The sequence below is a fragment of the Phyllostomus discolor genome, chromosome 6, assembly GCF_004126475.2.
Source record: "Phyllostomus discolor isolate MPI-MPIP mPhyDis1 chromosome 6, mPhyDis1.pri.v3, whole genome shotgun sequence".
NCBI classification, from domain to species: Eukaryota; Metazoa; Chordata; class Mammalia; order Chiroptera; family Phyllostomidae; genus Phyllostomus; species Phyllostomus discolor.
Genome location: NC_040908.2, coordinates 138,126,482 through 138,149,774, shown reverse-complemented (window position 1 = coordinate 138,149,774; position 23,293 = coordinate 138,126,482). Strand labels below are relative to the sequence as shown.

Below are 23,293 nucleotides of genomic sequence, written 5' to 3'. Positions count from 1 at the left end.
GTGCTCAGCTGGCTTTCTCTCACAGCCAAAGGAATGCCACTGAATAAGAGGCTTTAAGTGAGGAAGCTACATGACCCTATTTTTCCTTTCAGAAAGTTCACACTGAATGCATTGTAGAAAAATAGACTTAAGGAGACTAAATTATAGGCAGAACACAAGTTAGAATAACAGAATTTTGGAAGTGACCCGTGATGAGAAAGGCAAATGAGAAAGGAGTTGTCTGTGAGGAAGGAGAGAGGTGGCTGGATTCAAGGAACCAAAAGGAGATAAAGGGACTTGATGAATCAGCAAATACGATTCGCGCCCCCCTAGTTAAGTCAGTTACAAACCCATGATATAATAGGAAAGGAAGCAACTAACTTATCCACTAACTTCCAAAGACAGTAGTGAATTTAATATAATTCAGAATTTGATTTTAGAATGACATACAATGGATAATAATTAACATAATAATTTCTAAAATGCACCATGCACTTAACTACGTGACAGGCATGGTGCTATCAGCTTCAGGTACATTTTTTCACTCAGTCGTCCCAAGGGCCTTATGAGGTAGGTAAACTTATTATCTCACTTTACATATACCAGTCATTATCTTAGGGGCTATAGTGGACTAGAAAAAGAATATGTGGTATTGGCCTTAGAGATGCTCATAGTTAAGTGAGAAAAATTTAACACTGATATGTAGAAAATTCCACTATGGTATAATAGGTTTCATCACAGCTGTCTGGTCCAAGCACTGTGGGGAGATTCTGGAGACAGCCATCTTTAACGGAGAGGGGAACTTCAGCTCAAATGCACCTACCTGCATAGCTCCCATTGTCAGGCAGAAGCCAGGAGCTGGGCTCTGTTTGCAGTTGGGCTGGCTGTGCCATGAATAAATTCTGCTAGCCATACATAAAAAAACAAAGGGTACAGAGTAGGTGCTGTAGATTAAGGTAGCATGGGTTCATGCAGCATTGGAGTGGGGGGACTTGAAGCCAAACCGCACCCCTTGCTCCCTTAATCAAACCAAGGCTCTGGTGCAGGTCTAGGTCTACCCAGAAGAAGGCTCTACAGGGGCCAGTAGCAGCTCTGGCAAAGGACGCCATGTGTAGTGTCCAATAAAGAGAACACAGTGATTAGTTTATAATGGACTAATCCCTGCTTGCCATTTTCTACAAGAAAGACTCTAGATAGGTTTGAAGTAGTCGTTTCCTCCTCAAAGTAAATCCTCAAGTATTAGCTTTCAGTTTTATAAACCTTGGCCCTGAGGATACATAATGAGGACAGGTGAGATCAAGGTAATAGGATAAGCCAGAGTCTTTTGGAAACCATGAGGAACTGTGGTCTAAGTTCAATGTCTAACTTGTGGGCCATGCACCATGGCAGCGTCCAAAGACCATAGCTGAGATACAGAGGTTTCCAAAATATTAAGGATTCAGTTTTTCTCAACCTCACTTTTGTCTGCAGGTCATTTCCTGCTGATAAAACTCCGGTAAGTTTTTATAATCCTTGTTTTTACTTCCTACTTGAGTAATAACAATTTCCAAGTGCTAATAATATATCATTTTTGTGTTTCTCAACTATGACCTTAAAAATACAGTAAATAAAATATAGTAAGATGACAGTAAACATGTAAATTAGCTCAGTGTGTTTCATTTTTCTTATGTACAGTCTTCCTCTGAAAGACAGAGGTTAGAACACAGATTTAAAAAAGAATAAACCATAAAATACTGTGAAGCATTAAGCAGGGAGTTTACAGTCCATGATTCTATTTGCACATCAAAAAATCATGGGCTCAGTAGCTGCTAACAAGGGATTTGACCTGTAGACTCTCAAGCCCACCTGGAAAAAAATTAAGAATCCACTTCCGGGACAGCTGCCCTACCCAGGGATTCCATTCGTGAGAAATTACACAAGCAAAAATACTTTCCTAACATAAACCAGACCATGGGACACAAAATGGGATCTCTAGGGGGTAGTGGAATCACTCTGCACTAGTTCAGCTCTGTAATACCTTATTTATTATTGAAGTTACCATGTATATTTTGTAGGCAAATTTTATTGCGCTAATTAGCTCATTAACAGCCTCTAGAGAGAAGCCAGACTTCACTGTAGGCTGGTTTCCTGAATTTTAATAACACAAATAAAGAGAAAATATATATGCTGAGTTTTGGGAAAGCCCCAAGATTCTCCAAACATCTCTGATTTATTTAAGGTATCAAATCATAGAAAAGTATGAATGGTGGATTAAAATAGAGAAGAATTTCTCAATAAATATGCAATGCAATAGGTTGGAAAATTTAAACAAGCAATGGCATTTATGGCATTTTAATTTAATAGAAAAAATCAGACTTATTCACTGAGATGAAGCAGAAGCTCGTTTGTTCCAGAGCCCATACTTGCCAAGCTGGCGGGGGTTTCTGATTGGGTAGAGTGAGGTAAAAGTGGATCAGAAAAGTCTTGGATAGCTCAGCCTCCAAGACGCTGTCCCTTTAAGTGACCTCCCTGATGTGGTTGATGATATGATTAATGACATACAGTGTGGTACCCTGGCCTCCAATGTCTGAAGTACAGACACCTTTGTTCTCCATAGGCGTCAGGATTGCAGAGCAAATGGGGGTGGCACAGGAGAGGAGCTGGAGGTAATCCAGCATGATACAGCCCACCAGCAGCACGGCAATAGGGCTGGACACATTCTCACTGGCTATGCTCTTGCCTGACTGTGACACAGCTCTTTCAAACACTGCATGTATGGTGCCATAGTTGGCACCAGGCACAAGGCCTGCACCCCCCAACCAACCCTGTGCAGATATTGTTGACAATGTTGCCATAAAGATTGGGCATCACCATGACCCAGCTAGGGTCATGACCCAGCTAGGGCTGGGATGCCAGCTGCATGGTGGTGTTATCCACAAGCATGGCTTTGGAGGTGATCTGAGGATAGTGGGATGCCAAGTCCCCACAGACTGGAAGTAGAGACCATCTCCCAGTTTCATGATGCTGGCCTTGTGCACAGTAGTCACTTTCTTGTGCCCCTTCTCCTAGGCCAGATGGAAGGCATATTTGGCAATGAGCGAAGACTTGGCCTCTGTAACAATCTTTAGGCCCTCTATCACTTCCTTCACACTCTTCTACTTCAGGTCACTATATTTGCCCTCCATGTTTTCCCAGACAACGAAGATGTCTACGTACTTGTACCGGGTCTCCACGCCTGGCAGACTCTTAAAATGGGTGACATTAGCATAGAGACTGAGGGTGGTGTGAAACATGTTGTTGCGGGACTTGTGACATGGTGGAGGCTGCGGTCAGTTTCAATGTTGCCCTTCAAGGCCACACAGTTTTGATGGGCTGCCAAGACAGCATTGTGAACATCCTCTTCACAGGAAGTGGAATGAATGGCCACCTCCTCCAAGTCCACAGGCACACATACCTGAACACAGTTGACATGCAGCATAAGTTCAGGCCCAATGCCATCCCCAGGGGTCATGGTCACAGTATGGTGCCCACCATACTTGCCTGATGGAGGAATATTATACTGAAATGAGAAGCTCTTCTGTGAGGTCTCATGGCCAAGTAAAATCTCCCAAGAATGGCCCAGAGCTGGATGTTGGAACATGGCCTGCATAAAGCACCTGGCAGCTGGCAGCATCTTCACTGCCATGATCATTAACCAGAGATTAATTTAATTTGTGCTCTTGCTCTTGTTTTGAATTGGCTTCTTTTGGTGAAATCCTAAATCCATTAATTCTTGCTTAGGTCACAATTGTGTCTCTTTCCTTGTGTTCTGTTTTGGAAAGACATTCTATTGCGGTGAGAGAGACAGAGAGCTAGTTAAGAGATGTGATGTGTTACACAGTAGAAGATATATTTTGGAATTGAAAAATAATTCATTAGGTACATTCAATGTGCTAAGCTCTGTATGATACACTTTTAAAAAGTGACTTTATGCTCATATTTTAGAGCAGTTTTAGGTCCACACCAAAATTGAATGGCGGGTACAGGGAGTTCCTATACAGCCCCTGTCCTGACAAAGGCACAGCCTCCTTCATTGTCAAAATTCCCCACCAGAGTGGCACAGTTGTTCCAACTGAAGAGCCTATATGGACATATCATTACCACTGAAAGTCCATAGTTTACATTGGGGTTCATTCTTGGCATTGAACGTTGAATTTGGACAAATTCTAATGACATGTATCTGTCATTATAGTATCGTACAGCATAGTTTAACAGACTAAAAATCCTCTTAGCTTTACCTATTCACCCCCCCTCTCTCTCCCATAACTCCTGGTAACTACTGATCATTTTAGTGTCCCCATAGTTTTGCATTTCCCAGAATTTCATATAATTGGAATCATATACTATTGTAGCCTTTTCAGATTGGCTTCTTTGATTTGGTAACAGGCAGTTTGGTTTCTTCCATGTCTTTTCAGGGTTTGATAGCTCATTTCTTTTTAGCATTGAATGTCTGGATATACCGCTGTTTCTCCACTCACCCAATAAAGGACATCTTGCTTGTTCCCAACTTTTACAATTATGAATAAAGCTGCTATCAACGCCCATGCGCAGGTTTTGCATGGACACACGTTTTCAACTCCTCTGGGTAAATGACAGATCAACTGCTGGGTCCTATGGCAAAGTAATGACTGAGTTTTATCGAAATTGCTACAATGTCTTCCCAAGTGGCTGTGCCATTTTGCATTCCCACCAGAAATGAATGACAGTTCCTGTTGTTGCACATCCCCTCTAGCTTTGGTGTTGTCAGTGTTCCAGAGTTGGGTCATTTACTAGGCATGTAGTGGTATCTAGCTGTTGTTTTAATTGACATTTCCCTGATGACAAATGATGTGAAGCGTCTTTGCATGTACTTGTCATCTGTATATTCTTTGATGAGGTATCTGTTAAGGTTTTTGGCCTCTTTTTAATCAGAATGCTTTCTTCTGGTTGAGTGTTAAGAGTCTTTGTACATTTTGGATAACAGTCCTTAATCAGATGTGTCTTTTACAAATAGTGTCTCTCAGCTCTGGCTTGCCTTCTCATTGTCACGCTACTGTATTCTTGCAAAGTTGTTTTTCATTGTAATGCAGTCTAGCCTCTTAATTATTTCTTTCATGGATCCTGCCTTTACGGTTGTACCTAAAAAGTCATTGCCATACCCAGAGTCTTCTAGATTTTCTTCTATGTTTTCTTCTAGAAGTTCGATGGTTCTGCATCTTACATGCTAAGTCTATAATCCATTTTGAGTTAATTTTTGTGGAAGATTTAAAGTCTGCAATTTTTTTTTACATGTGGATGTCCAGTTGTTCCAGCTCCATTTGTTGAAAAGTCTGTCTCTGCTCCATTGTGGTACCTTTGCCACAATGTGACTATTTATGTGGGTCTGTCTCTGGGCTCTCTTTCTTACATTGCTTTAGTCATCTGTTTTTCTGCCCATACCACTGTCCTGGTTACTATAGCTGTATAGTGAGTCTTGAGATCAAGCATGTCAGTCCCTCAGCTTTGTTCTTCTTCAATATTGTTTTGGCTATTCTAAATCTTTTGCCTTTCCATATGAACTCTGGAATCAGTTTGTCAATATCCACAAGGTAACTTTGCTGGGATTTTGATAAGTTTACATTGAACCTATAGATCAAATTAGGAAGAATTGCTAGCTTGACTATATGAAGTCTTCCTATCCATAAAGATGGAAGATCTCTCAACTTATTCAGTTCTTCCTTGAATTAGTTCATCAGAGTTTTGTACTTTTCCTTATGTAGATCTCATACATATTGTTTGATTTATACCTCAGTATTTCGCTTTGGGGGATGCTAATGTAACTGATAGTGTGCCTTTCATTTCAAATTCCATTTGTTCATTGCTGATATACAGGAAAGTCATTGACTTCTATATATTAACCTTGTACCCTGAAATTTTACTATAATCACTTATTAGTTCCAGGAGCTTTTTTTTTAATCAATTCTTTCAGATTTTCTACATAGACCATCTTATCATCTGCAAAGACATTTTATATCTTTCTCCTCAACCTGTATACCTTTTATTTCCTTCTCTTGTCTTATTGTATGAGTTTGAAATTCCAGTATAATAATGAAAGAAAGTGGTAAGAGGGGGCATCCTTAACCTGCACCTGATTTTAGCAGGAAAGCTCTGTGTTTCTCATTATGAATTACGATGTTAGCTGTAGGTCATGAGGGTATTTTTTAATCAATTCGATGAAGTTACCCTTTATTTTTTGGCAGAATTGTATGGTTCTATTAACACAAATACGATGTGTGCACAAGCTGTCTATTCATTGTCTTCACTGTGCAGCCTGGCATCGGGATTGGTGGCCAGCTGGGCTGCTCTGTCCACCATGGCTTTTTGGTTCTTTAAGGAGACATTGTGAGCAATCTCAGCACAGCAAGGTTTGTTGCACATCAGCAGCACATCAAACCCCTTGACTTTGTGGACCAGGAACTTCCGAAAGCCACCGGGCAGCATGTGCTTTGTTTCCTTGTTGCTCCCATAACCAATGTGGGCATCAAGGTCTGGCCCTTGAATCTCTGTGCACCCTGTTGTCAGTGCCTCTGGGTTTCTGCCAGTTCCGCTTAATCTTGACACATCAGTCTGACTGGTGCCAGATGAGCTTCTTGGTCTTCTTTTATTCTTTTTTTAATTATAAGTATTTTTAATTACCCCACATTTTTGCCTCATGTGATGTGATACCAGATGACATTATGACAGGTAGAGAAGTAGAAAGCTGGATTAGCATGAAGTATCCTCAGCCATCCTTAAAAAGTCATTATATAAATTTTTGTTAGTTTTTGTTTGTTTGCTTGTTTTCAGTCTCCAGGCTTCAGCCTAAGATCCTGGATATTTCTTTTTAGAAACAATTAGATATGTGACCACCTGGCTTGGTCCTCTTTCTGGCAATCGTGGCTTTCACGAGGGGTCTGAGGGCAGCCATGGTGCCGGGTAGGAGACGGTGCAAGTTACCATCTATTTCGGACAGCTTTTGTCATGAAGGGGTGTTGGGTTCTGTCAGATGCTTTCCTGCATTTATTTATACAATCAGGCAATCTTTCTTTTTCAGCCTGTTGAAGTGATGAATTACATGACTTGATTTTTTTACTTTTCAATTATAGTTTACATTCAATATTATTTTGTATAAATTTATTTTCAAATGTTGAACCAGCCTTGCATATCTGGGATAAATCTCACTTGACTATGATGTACAATTATTTTTATACATTGTTGGATTCAATTTGCTAATGTTTTGTTAGGGATTTTCACATCTGTGCTCATGAGAAATATTGGCCTATACTTTCCATTTCTTATAATATCTTCATCTGCTTTTGCTACCAGGGTAATGCTGGTCTCATAGCATGAGTTACAAAGTATTCCCTCTGCTTCTATCATCTGAAATATGTCATAGAGAACTCATATAGTTTTTAATTTTATTTATTAATTTTAGAGAGAGAGAGAAATATCAATTTGTTGTTCTACGTATTCATGCATTCGTCGGTTGCTTCTTACATGTGCCCTGACCAGAGATCTAAACCCCAACGTTGGCATATAGGACACTCTAGCTGAGCTACCTGGCCGGGGCATGGTGTAATGTTTTCCTTATATGTTTGGTAGAATTCACCAGTGAACCTACCTGGGCCTGGTAATTTGTTTTGAAAGGCTATTAAGTACTGATCCAAGTTTTAAAATATGGAGTGGGGCAAAAGTAGTTTTACAGTTGCAATTAATCAAAACACAGGGCTTATTCTTATTTACTAATTATTGTATCATTTTCCATACGAACAACTGTACCCCTACTTTCTCCACCCTATATGTGCAGGGTGGATATTGTGGGTTTGATTCCAGGCCACCACAGTGAAGCATGTGTCACAATGAGGTGAGTCACCACCAGGACCTTGGTTGAGGGTCCTGCCTTCAATTTGTAAAACTCACAACATCTATGAAATGCAATAAAGCAAAGCACAAGGAAACAAGGTAAGCTTGTATTGCCTATTCAGATGGCCTGTTTCTTCTTATGTGAGTTTTGGCAAATTGTGTCTTTTAAGGAATTGGTCCATTTTGTCTATGTGATCAAATTTGTGTGCATAAAATTGTTCACGGTCTTCCTTTATTGTCCTTTTAACATCCATAGGATCTATAGTGAGGTCCCCTCTTTCATTTCTGATATGAGTAATTCGTGTCCTTTTTCTATTTTTCTTAGTTAGCCTAACTAGAGCCTTATCAAAGACAGTGTTTGGTTTTGATTTTCTCTAATGATTTTCTCTTTTCATTAACTTCTTCTTGAATCCTTCATATCCCTTTTCTTTGGCTAATTTTGGATTTAACTTACTCTCCTTCTTCTAGTTTCCTGAGGTGGAAGCTTAGATTATTGATTTGAGATCTTTCCTCCCTTCCACTATATTCATTCATCACTATATATTTCCCTCTGAGCACTGCTTCCCACAAACTATGTGAAGTTGTATTTTCATTTTGTTCAAAAATTTTTAAATTTCTCATGAGATCTCTTGACTCATATGCTATGTAGAAGCATGTTGTTTAATCTCCACATTTATTTTGGGGCTTTTCAGCTATGTTTCTATTATTTATTCCTAGTTTAATTCTACTGTGGCCTGAGAACAGACATTGTATGATTTCAAGTCTTTTGAATACAGTAAGGTGCATTTTATGGCCCAGAAGGTGGTCTACCTTGGTAAATGTTCTCTGTGAGCTGGAGAAGAATGTATATTCTGCTGTTGATGGATGAAGTAATCTATAGATGTCGAATATATTCAGCTGATTGATGGTGTTGAGTTCCTATGTCCTTAGAGAGTTTCTACCTGCTGGAGTTTTTACCTTTTGATTATTGTTAACTTTTTTAAAAAACGCTATTTCAAGATGGCTGTGCCATTTTTTATCCCATCAACAATGTAAGAGAATTAAAGCTTTTCACGATCTCACCAACACTTGATATTGTTGTATTTTTATATTTAGCTACTTGAATGGATTGTGTTCATATTTTACTGTGTTTTTGATTTGCATTTTTTTCACTATGAGGTAGAGTGTCTTTTAAAATAATGCCACAAGCATTAATGTCTGATATTTCTAGAAATCAACTCATCAACCATGGAAAGAAGGCAAATTCTATGCTTCACAAAACCATCCTAGCTATGCCATTTTATTGAAAATGAAGCATATCTTTAATAACAAACCTGCCACAGTCCCACTCCCACTTAATTTTCTATCTCCAATGCCCTGATGCAGGTCAATGGCTGTTGGAGGAGGTAGGTGATTTATTTATGAAGACTTCCAAAGGGCTGTTAAAATCCAAATGATGAACACACAGGCTTAGTAAGGTCTACAGCGATGCACCACTCCCCCTGTCTAAGGTGCTATGCTGGGTATTTTACACACATCGTCATAATCCACCAAGGCAGGCATGACAGTCCCCACTTTACAGATGAAGCAACTGGCTTATCACAGAACGTACAAACTTATATTATTGTGAATGAACAGAGAATGGAATAGATAAGGAGAGTAATTCTCAGGGTTGCCAGAGGCCTAGTCCAGTGCTTCTGAAACCTGATCAACCTGGGTACCCACTGACATGCACATTCTCATTCAGACGTTCTCTTAAGGAAGGGGTGCAGAGGAGGAGCTGCCTAGTGTTACAGATTCTACTGGTTCCCTTACCATACTTGGAATATCAAGGGCCTGTCTTTACCCCCTCATGAGGTCCAGAGAGGTCAGACCCAGCATCGGATGTGCTTGCAGACAGCCTGCTGGGAGCCAACAAGGAAGCAGTACTCTTTGTCTTCCTAAAAATTGATATAAAATGGCTGTTGAGTAGGAGCCAGCTGGGTACCCGTTGGTCACTTAATATGTCAAATAAGATAGATAACAGCTGCCCACCATCAGTGCCAGAGGCTAGAGGAAATCGTAATCCCAGGAGAGCGTGCTGGCAGAAAAATGACCCAGTCTCAGCTACACAGTTTTGTTTCTGCCTATGGGCCACCCTTACATAAGCACACACTCCAGTCCTCTTCCTAGCACTGGAAAAGAGAAGACATCTTTTAACGAGAAGAGAAGACTTCTTTGAATAAAGAAGAAAGAAAGCCCTTTCTGTCAGGACGACGGTAGAGATTTTAATAGACAGAATGACCTACAAACATCCCTGAGTCATAGAAAAAGCCCTTAACCTCAATGGGACAAAAATAAGATACATGTTACGCAGGTCTGGAATGACGAAAGTGCCACGGCTTTACATATGTGAGCAGAAAAGTTCAACCACGCCTATCACCTGTGTGATGTTGAAATAGTAAAAAAGTTTAAGCAAGAGAGACATATAATCCAACTTGTATTTTCAAAATGATCCTTTGAGAGGACAATCTGGAGGAAAAACAGTAAGGTGGCTTGCCTGGGGGTAGGTGGGCCATTTAAGAGGCTGTCACTATGGTTCTCTGAAAGGGATCCCCAGAGCAGCAGCAAGATCCCTGGGAACTGGTTAAAAATGCCATTTCTTGGACCTCTCTTAGACTTACTGAATCAGAGAGTCTGGAGTTGAGTCTGGGGTTGGGACCTAACCATCTGCGTTTTAATGACTCGGATGCATGCTGGTATTTGAGAACCATGAAATGGGTCCGACAGAAAATGACAAACAGTTGTGCTAAGGTGAAGGCAGTGAGAATGAAGGGAAGTACTTTCAGAGACAACATTTAAGAGGCAAATAAACTTGGCTGCTCACCTGGGAGACATTGAACATTATTCTGATTTTTGTGAACAGACTGGGTGAATGATGATGCAATCAATAAAAACGTACAACACTGAAAGAACAGTTTGGCTGGGGGAATAGGTTAGAAGTGAGTTCAGTTTTGGCTACGATATGTTTTGGGAGCCTGTTTGAAGATCCACATAAAAATGCCCAGTGGGTAGCGGATGACTTAATATATGTCTGCAGGTCCAGAGAAAGAATTGTGGGTGATGATATAGAGTCAGAAGCCATCCACATATGGGAGAGAGTTAACCACACAGGAGTATATAAAATAGCCTCAAGCCGAGGTTTTCAACTTTTCTTCTGCTGTGACAGATGATGAATAGCTTTCATATGAGACACACTCCCTGGAGTATACTCAGATTGTAATGAAAACCAAACACACACATGCACACATGAACAAAAGTTGTTGGTCAAATGAAGCAGAGTTCCCACGCTGCTTTTATAGGTCATATTTATGAAAGTATTTTACTGACAAATGATGAGTAAAATCATTTATATAATAATTGTAAAATGTCATTTTTTGAGGATAAACAGATATGATTAATGTAATATAAAAATGGTGTAAATCAATATTTTAAAGATCAAATTCAGGCCTATATAGGTAATATAAACAAAGTAAGCATGTGCTAATACAGGTAAAAAACTCATATTTTATGGTTAAAAAGCATAGCACGTCATAGTTCCATGTAGTCATGATGTCAATAGAAATAATTTCATTGCACGTGTCATTTGGACGACCACATTGCCCTTGATTTGGAAACTGTAACTACAGCCTCATTCTCATTTCTAGGCCACGCACATGTAGATGCATACGCATATTTTCTTCATCTCTCTTCCTCAGTGAAAATGTATCCATGAAGCAATGTATCCAATTGTATCCAAAATGTATCCCATCAAAGAAGCAAACTCAACTTAAATCCACAGTTTACAAATTACAATACTTCAGACTTGCTGTAACTATCAACGACAGGTCAGTAACCATAGTTCATGGATATTTTCAGCCAGCATATAATAGGCTATGAATTGTGAGCAATTCACTTCCAGCTCACTCTAATTCCACCTTTTCTCACATGCAAGCACACACTATTAAAATGCAAATGAGTGACTGTGACATCCTTATAATGGTAATTTTCAGAAGAGTCTAATTATTTTAAAAAGTCAATCATTCACAAGTGCTTGTAACTTACTGTTTATGAGTGAGTGAGTGGTTTTGACATATGTTCATGACGACGGGAACACTGCAAGGTATTGTGCCTGTAAGGTCACAAAGTACTAAGCTGGTTAGATGGTCGTAGAGAAAGCACAGAAAAATGATGATAAAACTGGGATATCATCCATTATCAATACTAAAATTATTAAAGGAAGATGACTAGAAAAGAAACAATCTGGGTAGCAGGTGGGGAGTGGAGACAAAATGTCACAGAAGCCAAAAGAAGTGAAACACTCAAGCAGTGAGTAGTCTCAGTGTCCATATCTTGTTGAGAGGTTAAATAAAACTAGACAGGGCAATGACAGGGTCGCTGACCATCTCCATGGGGCTTCGTAGGTCAGTGATTGACAGCACAAGTGCCACAGCCAACCGTTCTACCATGAATGCCTTCTATGATGTTGGCAAATTTCACGACATCTTCTGGAACTTATATTCCAGTGGGAGTAGGCAGCAGAAAATACTAGATAGATAGAAAGATAGATAGATTGATAGATAGATAGATACATAGATAGATAGATAGATGATAGATAGATAGGCAGACAAGTAGCATATAAGTGAATCTACTAATTTCAGAAAGAGAAAATTCCATGAAACACACGTAAAACCTGCAGCCTTCAAGGAGCTTACATTCTTGGCGGAGTTAACCTAAACATATCTAGGTGGAATGTGAGTTGCCAGTGGCTGCTAAATGGATCCCCAGTGACTTAGCCGAGACGTGAGAAGTTCGGAGGATGCACTGACTGTGCACCTGGGCTACGATGATTGGGAAGGGGCTTCTGCCAAACCTTACAGAAGGGCCAGTGGCAGATCAGTGCAGAGGAAAGAAGATTTCTGAGATGGAGGCAAAATTGAAAGGCCTGCAGGGGACACTAAGCACTCCTGCTCAGCTGAAAGGAAGGGTTTAAGCAGGAAAACGGTGGCAGATAAATGGGAAAAGTAAATTGGGGTCAGAGGACAGACACACTGGAATGTCAAACTAAGAAAATTTATGATGCCCTGAAGGCAGGAGGGAAACATTTAAGGTTTTGAAAGAAAAATACAAGGTTTTGAAAGGCACTGCTTGAAAAAGGGAAACGTGCACTCTACAAAAGAGAAACAATAAATTTTCAGTGACTAAGACTACTTTCTACTAATGCCTTACCTTAATAAAAGCAAAATTTTAAAAACATTCTCCCTCTCAGAAAGTTCCTGAAATTCACTTCACATTCTACAGAATCAACTGATTATGAACACTATTTCATCAATGGCTTTCCTAAAACGATCGATGCAGAGAGACTTAATGTGCTGCAGTTCCTCTAGTGCCCAATTAACTACTTTCCCCATCATTCCATCACTGTGCACTACCCACAGAAGCGCGGACAGAGACACGCAGCTCTCCGAGGAAGCTGTGGAGAGCCAGACTTAAAGTAACCCACGAGTGTGCCCCTCGCTTTCCAAAAGACAAGACACATTGTCCAATACCAAATCCACTGAAAAGGGCCATGTTGGAGGAAGAGTTACACTTATTTCTACACTAAGCAGAGTTTTCTGGATATAGTTTACACTTAGGAAAGGAACACCACCCCTCCCCTACACACACTCCGGCTCAAAGGTTGTGAAGATGGGGTTGGCAGTTTCACATTATTCATGATTTATCTTATTTATTTATTCATTCATTCATTCATTCATTCATTCATTTAATTTTTGTCAGGAACAGTGGAGTTCATGGTCTAGTCACAAATCGATGCTTAAGCAGAAACATCAGCCTTTCCTGGAAAGAAGCCAGGTGAAGACTCAAGGTCACAGGTCAATTAAAGGCAGCTTACTTTTGATCTGTCCTTGCAGATATATTTTACAGCTACATGAATGACTCTATTAAGCACCATTTCTATTACTACCTAGGCCTTGCCTACGCCACCCTAGATTCTCTCTCCATGTCTAGGAGGGCTGTGATCTTCCAAGAACTATTCATTCACAAGTGTGATCATAATATCTTTCCTCACTTTTTACACTTTAGAGGCTTTCCTCTGACCAGGATATAGCCAGAGAATCTCTTCTTGCCATAATGACCGGATGCAGGAGTCAAGTCGTTTCTGCTAAGCCAATCTCAGTTTTCAGCTCAAAACATACACACACACACACACACACGCACGCACACACTCCCCACAACTGCTGACACGGGCTCAGGCAACCATACACTGTGGGTTTTCCCAAATGTTTCCATTTTCAATTTTCCCAAAATCATAGTCCCCAGAACACTCCATACTGGTTAAGCCAGTGTGAACCAATTTTTATAATAAGGTTATTGTAGTAACTACAGAATCTGGAAATTAGAGACAGCGTTCTGAAGCCAGCTATGTTTGGCAGCAGTCCTGGAATGGGTTCCCTGCAGCCTCCACAGCCCCGCCTGCCAGTGCTCACCCTCCCTTCGAGATGGAAGATGGGCTCTGCTGGGAGCACACCAAGGCTATGTTAGGTAACACCTTGCCTCCATTCCAAAAGGCAGCCATGAGGTAATTCTCACGGATTAGTAAATAAGGAAAGTGATATTCATAGTGGATTAATAGCTCCTGCTAAATTAGCAGAAGATTCAAACTCTGGCCTCTTCCCCCTAAGCTTGTGCTGTTTCTGTTTCTATCCTCACCGGAGGACATGCTTATTGATTTTAGAGAGAAGGGATTTTAGAGATGAGGACATGTTTATTGATTCTAAGGGAGAGAGAAGGGGAGGGAGAGAAACATTGATGTGAGAGAGAAACCTCAACCGATTCCCTCTTGTCTGCACCCTGACAGGGGACTGAACCCATAACCCAGGCATGTGCTTTGACCAGGTATCAAACTGGTGACCTTTCCATTTATGGGACAAACTTCAATCAACTGAGCCACACCAACCAGGGTCTAAGCTTGCGCTTCTTTCCTACACCCTGCTGTCTCTTCTTCTGTTCTTTTATATGTCTCCATGTGCTACCTCGGCTGCCACTCCTATCCTTGGGAACAAAAGGAAGGGTCTCACACAAAACCAAATAACCATGGTAGGCTATGAGGCATCGAACAGACAAACTGTAATTTTACAAAATTAAAGCTATCCACAAATTTCCAAGTAAAGATGCTTGGTTAAATGCATGCATTTGCATGTGCTCCTTCTTGAAATCCCATTAAATTAGACTTAAGTTTTTTGGATTTTTTTAAAGATTGTAAACCTATAAGAACAAGGAGAATGACACAGGAGACAATAAAAGTGGAGGCTAGGAAGCAGATGAGGGAGTGATGACTGAGTTTTGGGATTTGAAAAAGGTTAACCACGAAGAAAAGTTAAGACACGATGTGTTTTGCACAAAAAGGCTCAGGAATGAGCAAACCAGATACTTTCTGAGAGTGGCAGGTAAAGGTGGATTGAAGTTCTCTTAAGAAGTAACACCAAGGCCCTAGCCAGGTGGCTTAGTTGGTTGGAGCATTGTCCTATGCACCAAGAGTTTGCAGGTTCAATTCTGGGTCAGGGCACATGCCTAGGTTGTGAGTTTGACCCTCAGTCGGGATGCTTAGAAGGCAGCTGCTCAATGTGTCTCTCTCACATTGATAATTGTCTGCCTGTCTCTCTTTTCCCCTTTCCTCCCTCCCTCCCTTTCTCTCCCTCTCTCTAGAATCAACAAATGTATCCTCTGGTGAGAATTAAAAAACAAAAAGTAACACCAGATCCCCTGCTCAGTTATATGACTGCCCCTCCACCAACCGAGGGAAAACTGGGGCATGTGCAGGGTACACGAGGGAATACCATGAACGATTTAGTGAAAGTTCAACATTGAATTCAGGGGAAGTAAGTTTCCATAGAAAACACAATGTTGAAAAATGAGACCAGATTCCCTGGTGTTCAGAACTATATTTTCTAAGGAAACCAACAAACTAAAAATAAAATATTTACAGGTATTGATGATCAAGAATTCCCCAGAGAATTACCCAGATCACCCTACACTGGATTCCACTGTCAATCATCACACGCCCATTTGTACAGAACTTCTGCTGAGTGCTTTATAGTTCAGGTCTCACGTATGAGCAAAGAGCCAGGTTCAAACATTTAAGGGAAAATTCTAATATAAAATTCAGAAGCCCAAACAAATAAATAAATTAACAGACAGAAACAATAAGGAGGACACAGGGACCCCATTAAGAGAAGAGCATTTCAAATAAGCCATCATTAATATCCTAAGAGAAAAACTACATCATGTTTATGAAATACAAACACTATGCCATGAGAAAACACAGAAAAAAAGAAGTGATCTTAAAGTATAAAAGAAGATAGCAACAATGAAAATGATCAGTGACAAGGTTGGAAGTTAAAGTGGAAGAAATTCCCAGATATTACGTGAACATAATAAATACATGGCAGTAGAAAAAAATAAGAAAATTGAAAAACCAAATCCCATATTGCAAACCTAGAAGACAATGGAACAATGCCTCCCATGTTCTTTAAAAAATGATTTATAATATAACATAAGATACAATGCTTTTTTAAATTATCAAAGATGAAGGTAAAATTATTTACTAGGCACTTATCTTTTGCTTGCTATGTGCCAGATCATTTTCTAAGCAATTTTCAAAGAACTCCTTTAATAAAAGCAAGACAGACTTCAGAGAAGCAAGTTCCCAAACTTTGTTTCTCCTATCTATGCTTTGTCATGTAACCAATGCCAAGTGTGCTCCAGCCATCCAGAGCAGAAAGCCAAGAGAGAGTGTGCATGATGTACAGGATCAGTGGCTACCACCCCAGGGAGAGGCCAAGGGGGATCCCCAGATTCGTGCTGAAGAGAGGTTCCTAGGAAGTGGGCTATAGTGAGCCTAGAAATCAACCAACCTTCAGGGAAGATGTATTTTTTTAAGATTTTATTTATTTATTTTTAGAGAGAGGGGAAGGGAAGCAGAAAGAGAGGTAGAGAAACATCAGTGTGTGGCTGCTCTCACGTGCCCCCAACTGGACCAGGCTCACAACCCAGGCATGTGCCCTGACTGGGTATCGAACTGGCAACCCTTTGGTTTACAGGCCCGCACTCAATCCACTGAGCTACACCAGCCAGGGTCTTTGGGGGAAATTTATTAGAAAACATGAAAGGGTTAATGTCTTTGAGGGTATTTATACAACTGGTGAATGTTTGGGGATAAATGATGGTAGATCCATAGTGAGCAATAAGATGATGAACCAGATGGTTACTCATGACAGGGGACAAAGTGCTGTGCAGGAAAGGAAATCAAATGCACTCTACCGAGCTCACTCGAATGCATTCATTCATCGAGCACACACACAGAAATGGCAACACAAATACAGAGCACTGACCCGACAAAAGGATGTGTGGAGAAGCATGTGAGAGACGGCCAAATCCCCGTCTTTTGTGGTGGTTAAGTCAATAAAAAATACCAAAATTGGGAATATGAAGAAGTCGCAAAGAAACATGCTATTTAGATATGGCAAAAAAAATACCAAATGAATCTGTTAAAGGCATGGAAGTGGTGGCCTGTAGGGATAGGAAATGAGAAAATTTTCCCAGGGGATTAATCTTTTTTTAAGTACATTTTATTGATTATGCTATTGCAGTTTCCCCAATTTTCCCCTTTTTATTCCCCTCTTCCCTGCCCCCCACAACCCTCCAGCATCCCCACCCTCAGCTTAGTTCATGTCCATGGGTTGTACATGTAAGTTCTTTTGAGTCCTCTGTTTCCTATACTGGATTAATCTTCACAAAGCCTTCTTATTTACCTCTTTAAACCACATGCCTATATAAATTTGATCAAAATACAAATTAATTTTTTTAATGTTCAAAACTGATTTTTCCTTTGAGCAGCAAAATATGAGTTAACAGTCAGCAGACTGCTTGTGTTCTAATTCTGACTCTCTCATTTATAACTATTTGACTTTGGGGAAATTGCTTCAAATATCTCAGTTTCCTCTTGTGTAATAACATGAGGGTAATAATCTGCTTCAAAGAGTTTTATGAGCGCGATATGCATACCTGCCATTTGGAGAGTGCTAGATCGATGGATTTTTATGATCATCATTATTAGTGCAAATGCAATATTTGAGGGTATTTTATATCAGTCCAAGAATAATAAAGGAAATAAAACTAAAACAGTATGTCATTTCATTTTATCTCAACTCCAAATAAGATAGCTTGCCCTAAAATTATAATTAAAAATTTTTAAGAACCAACAGACTAACATTCTAAAAAGTAACAATTTATTAAGCAAACATTTGATAACTGCATAGAGTTGTTTCCTCTGATCACTTGAATGTCTATTCAATAAGATGCAGAATATTCTTTAATACCATATCCACTTAAAGAATATTTATAGTCCTTAATATTTTAACTTTCCTCTGCTTAACACTTTGAGAAATTAATGTAAAGTATTAATGTGTCTTCTAGGGAAAAATGGATTAACCTTCATTCATAATTATCTCCTTACCAAAAAGAAATTATTTCTAAATCTATCTTCATATTTCAAATGTGCCACCTGATTTTTTTAAATATTTTAGGAACAATATGAGTATGAGTTTAAATGCATCCATCTAGAATATGCTGAGTAAAGAGAGAAGCTCCTTCATAATCCTCAAGACAGAAGATCATTTTCCTTCATGTAGATGAGGACTTTATTTGATGCATATTCATTCGTCTGCTCAGTTACCAGCTAGAAGACAGACAGATGATTAGTCTGCTCACTTACCAGCTGGAAGACAGCAACTTAAAGCACTTTTCTTCACTGAGCTCCTCTTTGGAATGGAATGCTGAGGGATCAGAACGTGCATGCCTAAGTGGTCAACTGAAAATGAATGCTCTGTATGTCTTTCATCCCAAACTGCCAGGGACAGTGTTCAAAATGAAATACATCAGGAGGCACTAAGCTACTAATGAGCCATGTTGGAATATCCATGGTGCCAGCCACATCATCCTGGGTTCCTCCAGCTGTACAAAGAGACTTCTAATGAAGACATTCTCATGAAACTAACACAGCCTCTTGCACAGTAACTTCTGTTTCCTGAGGCATCCTGCAATGGTGCTTGTTAAATCTAATTACCAACAGAAGCACAGAAACCTATCACTTGTCTCGTACCTTGTTAACACATCCCCAATGAGCCAATATAAAACGAATGTGACAGTAGTGTAGTCCACTGGAAAAAAGCCGGAAAACATTGTGTGTGGCACTCTCAAGGTCTGGGTGTCAGAAAGAATATTATGTGATAAAGCTGAACAATAATTTTCTGATAAATAGATATGGTGCCAAGTTTGCTGAAATTAAATTCAGTCACAGGTGATAGTGTTCATGTTTTTCTGTATATGAGTGATCTACTTTACTTGGGTATTGCTTGATAAAATTGTTTTGGAAGGTTGTAGGTCTGTTCTGAATTTACATATAAAATGTATGGATGTAAGTGAAGTGTCAGTTTTTACATCTGAAAATTAAAAACAGCATTTTACTTTCATTTCATCTTTTCTGGAGCAATGACAGTGCCTCATTTGTAACATCTGACTCAACCATGGCAGTTAGTATAGGGTGTTAGGGGGAAAAGTTCAGCTCGCAGTGGAGTAATAGTTGTACATTTAATGTTCTGTGAGTAGCAAGGGGAGTGGATAAGGATCGAGGTGGGGGGAGGTAAGGGGAGAGGAGGGAAGGAGGTAGAGCAGGAGGGAGGAACAATTGGAAAAACATTGTAGTCTGTTGGTGATTCTTTCTGCCATTTCACCTCACTGCAATATGTGTTTGCTATAAAATGAGAGAGTATGGTATGGAGGATGGGAATCTGTGGTTATCTAAATCAATATCCATGATTCCTTCATGCCTCTAGTAGCATTGATGTTTTACTGAATGTAGTTTTAATGTTTAAAGACACAGTACTTATTTTTGGTTGCATTCAACATGGCTCTAGAATACAGCAATGCATTCATGTGGTGCCTGACTACAGGAACCTCGACATTTCCAACTTTGCGGGAAAAACTGGTTGTGTTGGACTCACCGAGATCATCAGCTGCTCTTCTTTCCATCTTGTCCTCCTCAATAAAAACCTTTTTTTTTTTTTTTTTTGGCTCTCACCAAAAGCCTTGGAATCATCAACCTTGATACCTTACTCTCTCTTACACTCACACCCAATCCATCAACAAATCCTTTGGTTCTAAATTTAAACTTCCGTCCAAATCCAACCACGTTCAAGTCCTCCAGTGCTACAACTGGCATCTGTCATCATCATTTCTCATGTGAATTACTGCTTCCATTGTTGCCTCCTTTTGATCTAACCTCCCCACAGCAGCCAGGGAATCCTTTAAAAAAGACAAATCTAATCATGTTACTATCCTCAGAAAACCTCTAATAACTTCCCTTGAGACACAGAATAAAATCTGAAGCATCTACCCGACCCAGACTTGCAAGACCCTGGTGATGTGTTCCTGGATCCTCTGAGGGTGGCTGCCACCATTCTTCTTGATCCCTTGCTCCAGCCACGTGGGTCTACTTGCAGCTCCTGCAGCATTTTCAGCCCCAGGGCTTTCACATTAGCTGTTCCCCCTGCCTGGAAAGTCTTCTCGAATGCAGCTTCCCTCCTCCCTCATTCAAGTCTCCCTCTCAGGTATCATCACCCCATCGGAAGGACTGTTTATACCAAAGAACAGCCTCCCTCTATCCTTCACTCTATCGTTTCTTACCTCCCTTTATTTTTCTTCTTGGTACATATCACTAATTGAAAATGTATGTATATACTTATTTGCTTATTTGTACAATTTAATTGCCCAGCTGCACAGACTTCATCTGTTCGGTTCCCTGTTATCCTCACTGTCTCTAGAACAAATCTTGGCACTCAATAAGTATCTGCTGTAAATGAACTGAGAAACTATGCTGAGCTGTAGTTTATAGGAAGAATAAAGGGTGTGATGGCAACTTTTAATTGTATATGAATTACATTTCAGAATTTATTGCCCACATATGATCCCACTCTAAGCATATGACAAGGACAACTCTTAAAATTTAGCTTAAATACAAATCTGCTAAGCAGAGTAAATGGCTTCATGGATATAGGCTGGGTTACCAACAGCTAGGCAAGCAAAATCCTGGAAATCAGAAAAACAATGGTCTTTTAACCACAGTGGTCTAGAGAAAGTCATCTAGTATTTTCCACCTTCTTTTCTCTATAAAATGCCAGTGTGATCATCTCACTCTTTGGTCCCATAGGGACTGAAGTCCAAACTCCTGAATAGATCATTCAAGACTTCCTGAATACTGGCCTGGCCAATCCCCTGGATACTTCCTGAAACTCTTTTCATCTTCTGGTTTTCACTAACCCAGTGACCCAGCACCATCACATTATACTCTGTTCCCCAGAAAGATCGTGAGCAATGGTACCTCCATCACTTTGCTCATGCTGTTCCTCTGCCCAAAATGTCTAGCCCTCCCATCCATTTAGCAAACTCCTACTTGTCCCTGGAAATTCAGATAAAATGTGTCCACTTTTGTAAAGCCTTCTCTGACCCCTGATTACAGCAAGTCCCGCCCACTCTCCTTTATAGTGATAACCACTTTAAAGTACAATAGAATTGTAATTGCTCATCATACATTATAACATCCTCTCGGGCAGGCATGACATCTTATTCATCTTATTCATCTTGAATCTATAAATAGTGGTGCAGTATTTGGTTTATACTAGATGCTCAATAAATATTTAATCGATCACTTTCTCCCTGTTTCCTACATATTTCTAATGATGGCTTTAAGGTAGTTGTGCCTTTCTGAGGCCAAAGTGAAGAGTTACATTGCCTTTGAAAGAAAAAAAAAATGCCAATATTAGTAGATACAACAGCAGATCTGCCTTCTAGATATTCATCATCACCACTAAGGGCAACTCAGTGGGGTTTCCCTTCTACGCAGCTTCAGATCATCAGTTCTTCACCTCTGACTGTTAGTTAACTGCAGGGCTTAGAAATAAATCCATTCCACATAGCACTATGTGTTCAAGTCCCACCAATCTGTACATCTATCTTAGGTTTTCAGCAAGAGATAATATATAATTATACAGAGATTATTCCATGGAGGTAAAAATTATACAACATATAGATATGAAGTGAAGGAACCTTGGAAAAATAAATGCCATAAACGTGAATGGGTTGTACTGAACATCCATTCATTGAGTGTTCTTTATGGACCAGACACTATGCTAAATTATGACGATAAGAAAGATATTAGTTCTACCTTTAAGGGAATCATGGCCTGACAGAGGAGAGTGCTACAAAGAAAGAAGATATAATAAACATGCTAAGTGTTGACAAGGAAGTAAGGATCACTTGCAGTGGGAGCAGAGAAGGAGTATGTTTGAATGCTGAGGAAACTGGGAAAGTCCTCGGTGAGAAGGTAAGGCTTGAGTTGATTCTTTAAAAAGGAGAGACATTTTCCCCAACAGTTAAAACCTAATGAAAATGCAAGCAGAAATATCAGCAAGCACAAAAGCATGGAAGCACAGAGCGCACAGGGCGATCCCCACTGGGAGGGTCAATGATGGATCTGTACAGACAGGCACAAGCAAGCAAGACTTTTAAAATGAACCTGAATATGTTCCAAACTTTATTTTGCTAGCTTTTTTTTGGCAAGCAAATATAAAAAAAAGAAAGGATATAATGTGCAATCAGGAAATGCAATAATCGAATTGTTTTAGAAAGCAGGAAGGGAGAGGAAATACAGATTGATTACTATATAACTGTATGAGAAGAAACTGCTATATAGCATGTCTTCATTTCTACTTTCCCAGATACTGAAGTGGTTTCCTCGCCGCACAACCTGCCTCTGATGTTTGCCTGCATGCCATCTTGTCGACTGTATTCTCATCCCCCCTCCAAATCTAGTTCATAAAAGCTGTTTTGCTACCAAAGTGCAGTTGTTAGCTCTGCAGTAGATGATCCAAGCAGAAAAGCCTATTTGCCTTGCAATATATCCTGAGGGTTTCATAAGGACAGCTCCTCTGTTTTCTAATCACTAAACAAGCACGGCAATTACTTTCCTGGGAAACAGAAAGTTTGAAGAGCACTGATGATCAACAAACGTAAGAAAGCTGAGGTGTCAGATTTAGAAGTTCAGCTACTGTGGCCAGGCAAGAAAAATGTAAAACCCTGCTAACTACGCTGGGGGAAACGCTGGCATGCCAACCAACCTTACAAGTCCCATCTGCCCACCGCCAGGGATATTCTGACTACGCTTTCTTAGAGGCCTCACAATAGTCCATCAGGCTCTTAGTCTCTTGGCTCTTAACTTATAGACAACATTTCCTCTGCAGATTAGCGCGTCCCTGTGCCGCCTGTCTGTCATTTCAGATTGTGACCATTCCCTCTGCTCCTCTCCATGTCAGAGAAAGGCGAA

General features: G+C 40.0%; 1 protein-coding gene and 1 pseudogene across 2 annotated transcripts in view; both read right to left on the bottom strand.

Moving 5' to 3' along the window:
* NELL1 (neural EGFL like 1) overlaps window positions 1-23,293 on the bottom strand; it is a 729,686-nt gene that overhangs the window by 239,638 nt on the left and 466,755 nt on the right. The window lies entirely within an intron of this gene.
* Window positions 2,331-3,643, bottom strand: LOC114500974 (annotated as a pseudogene).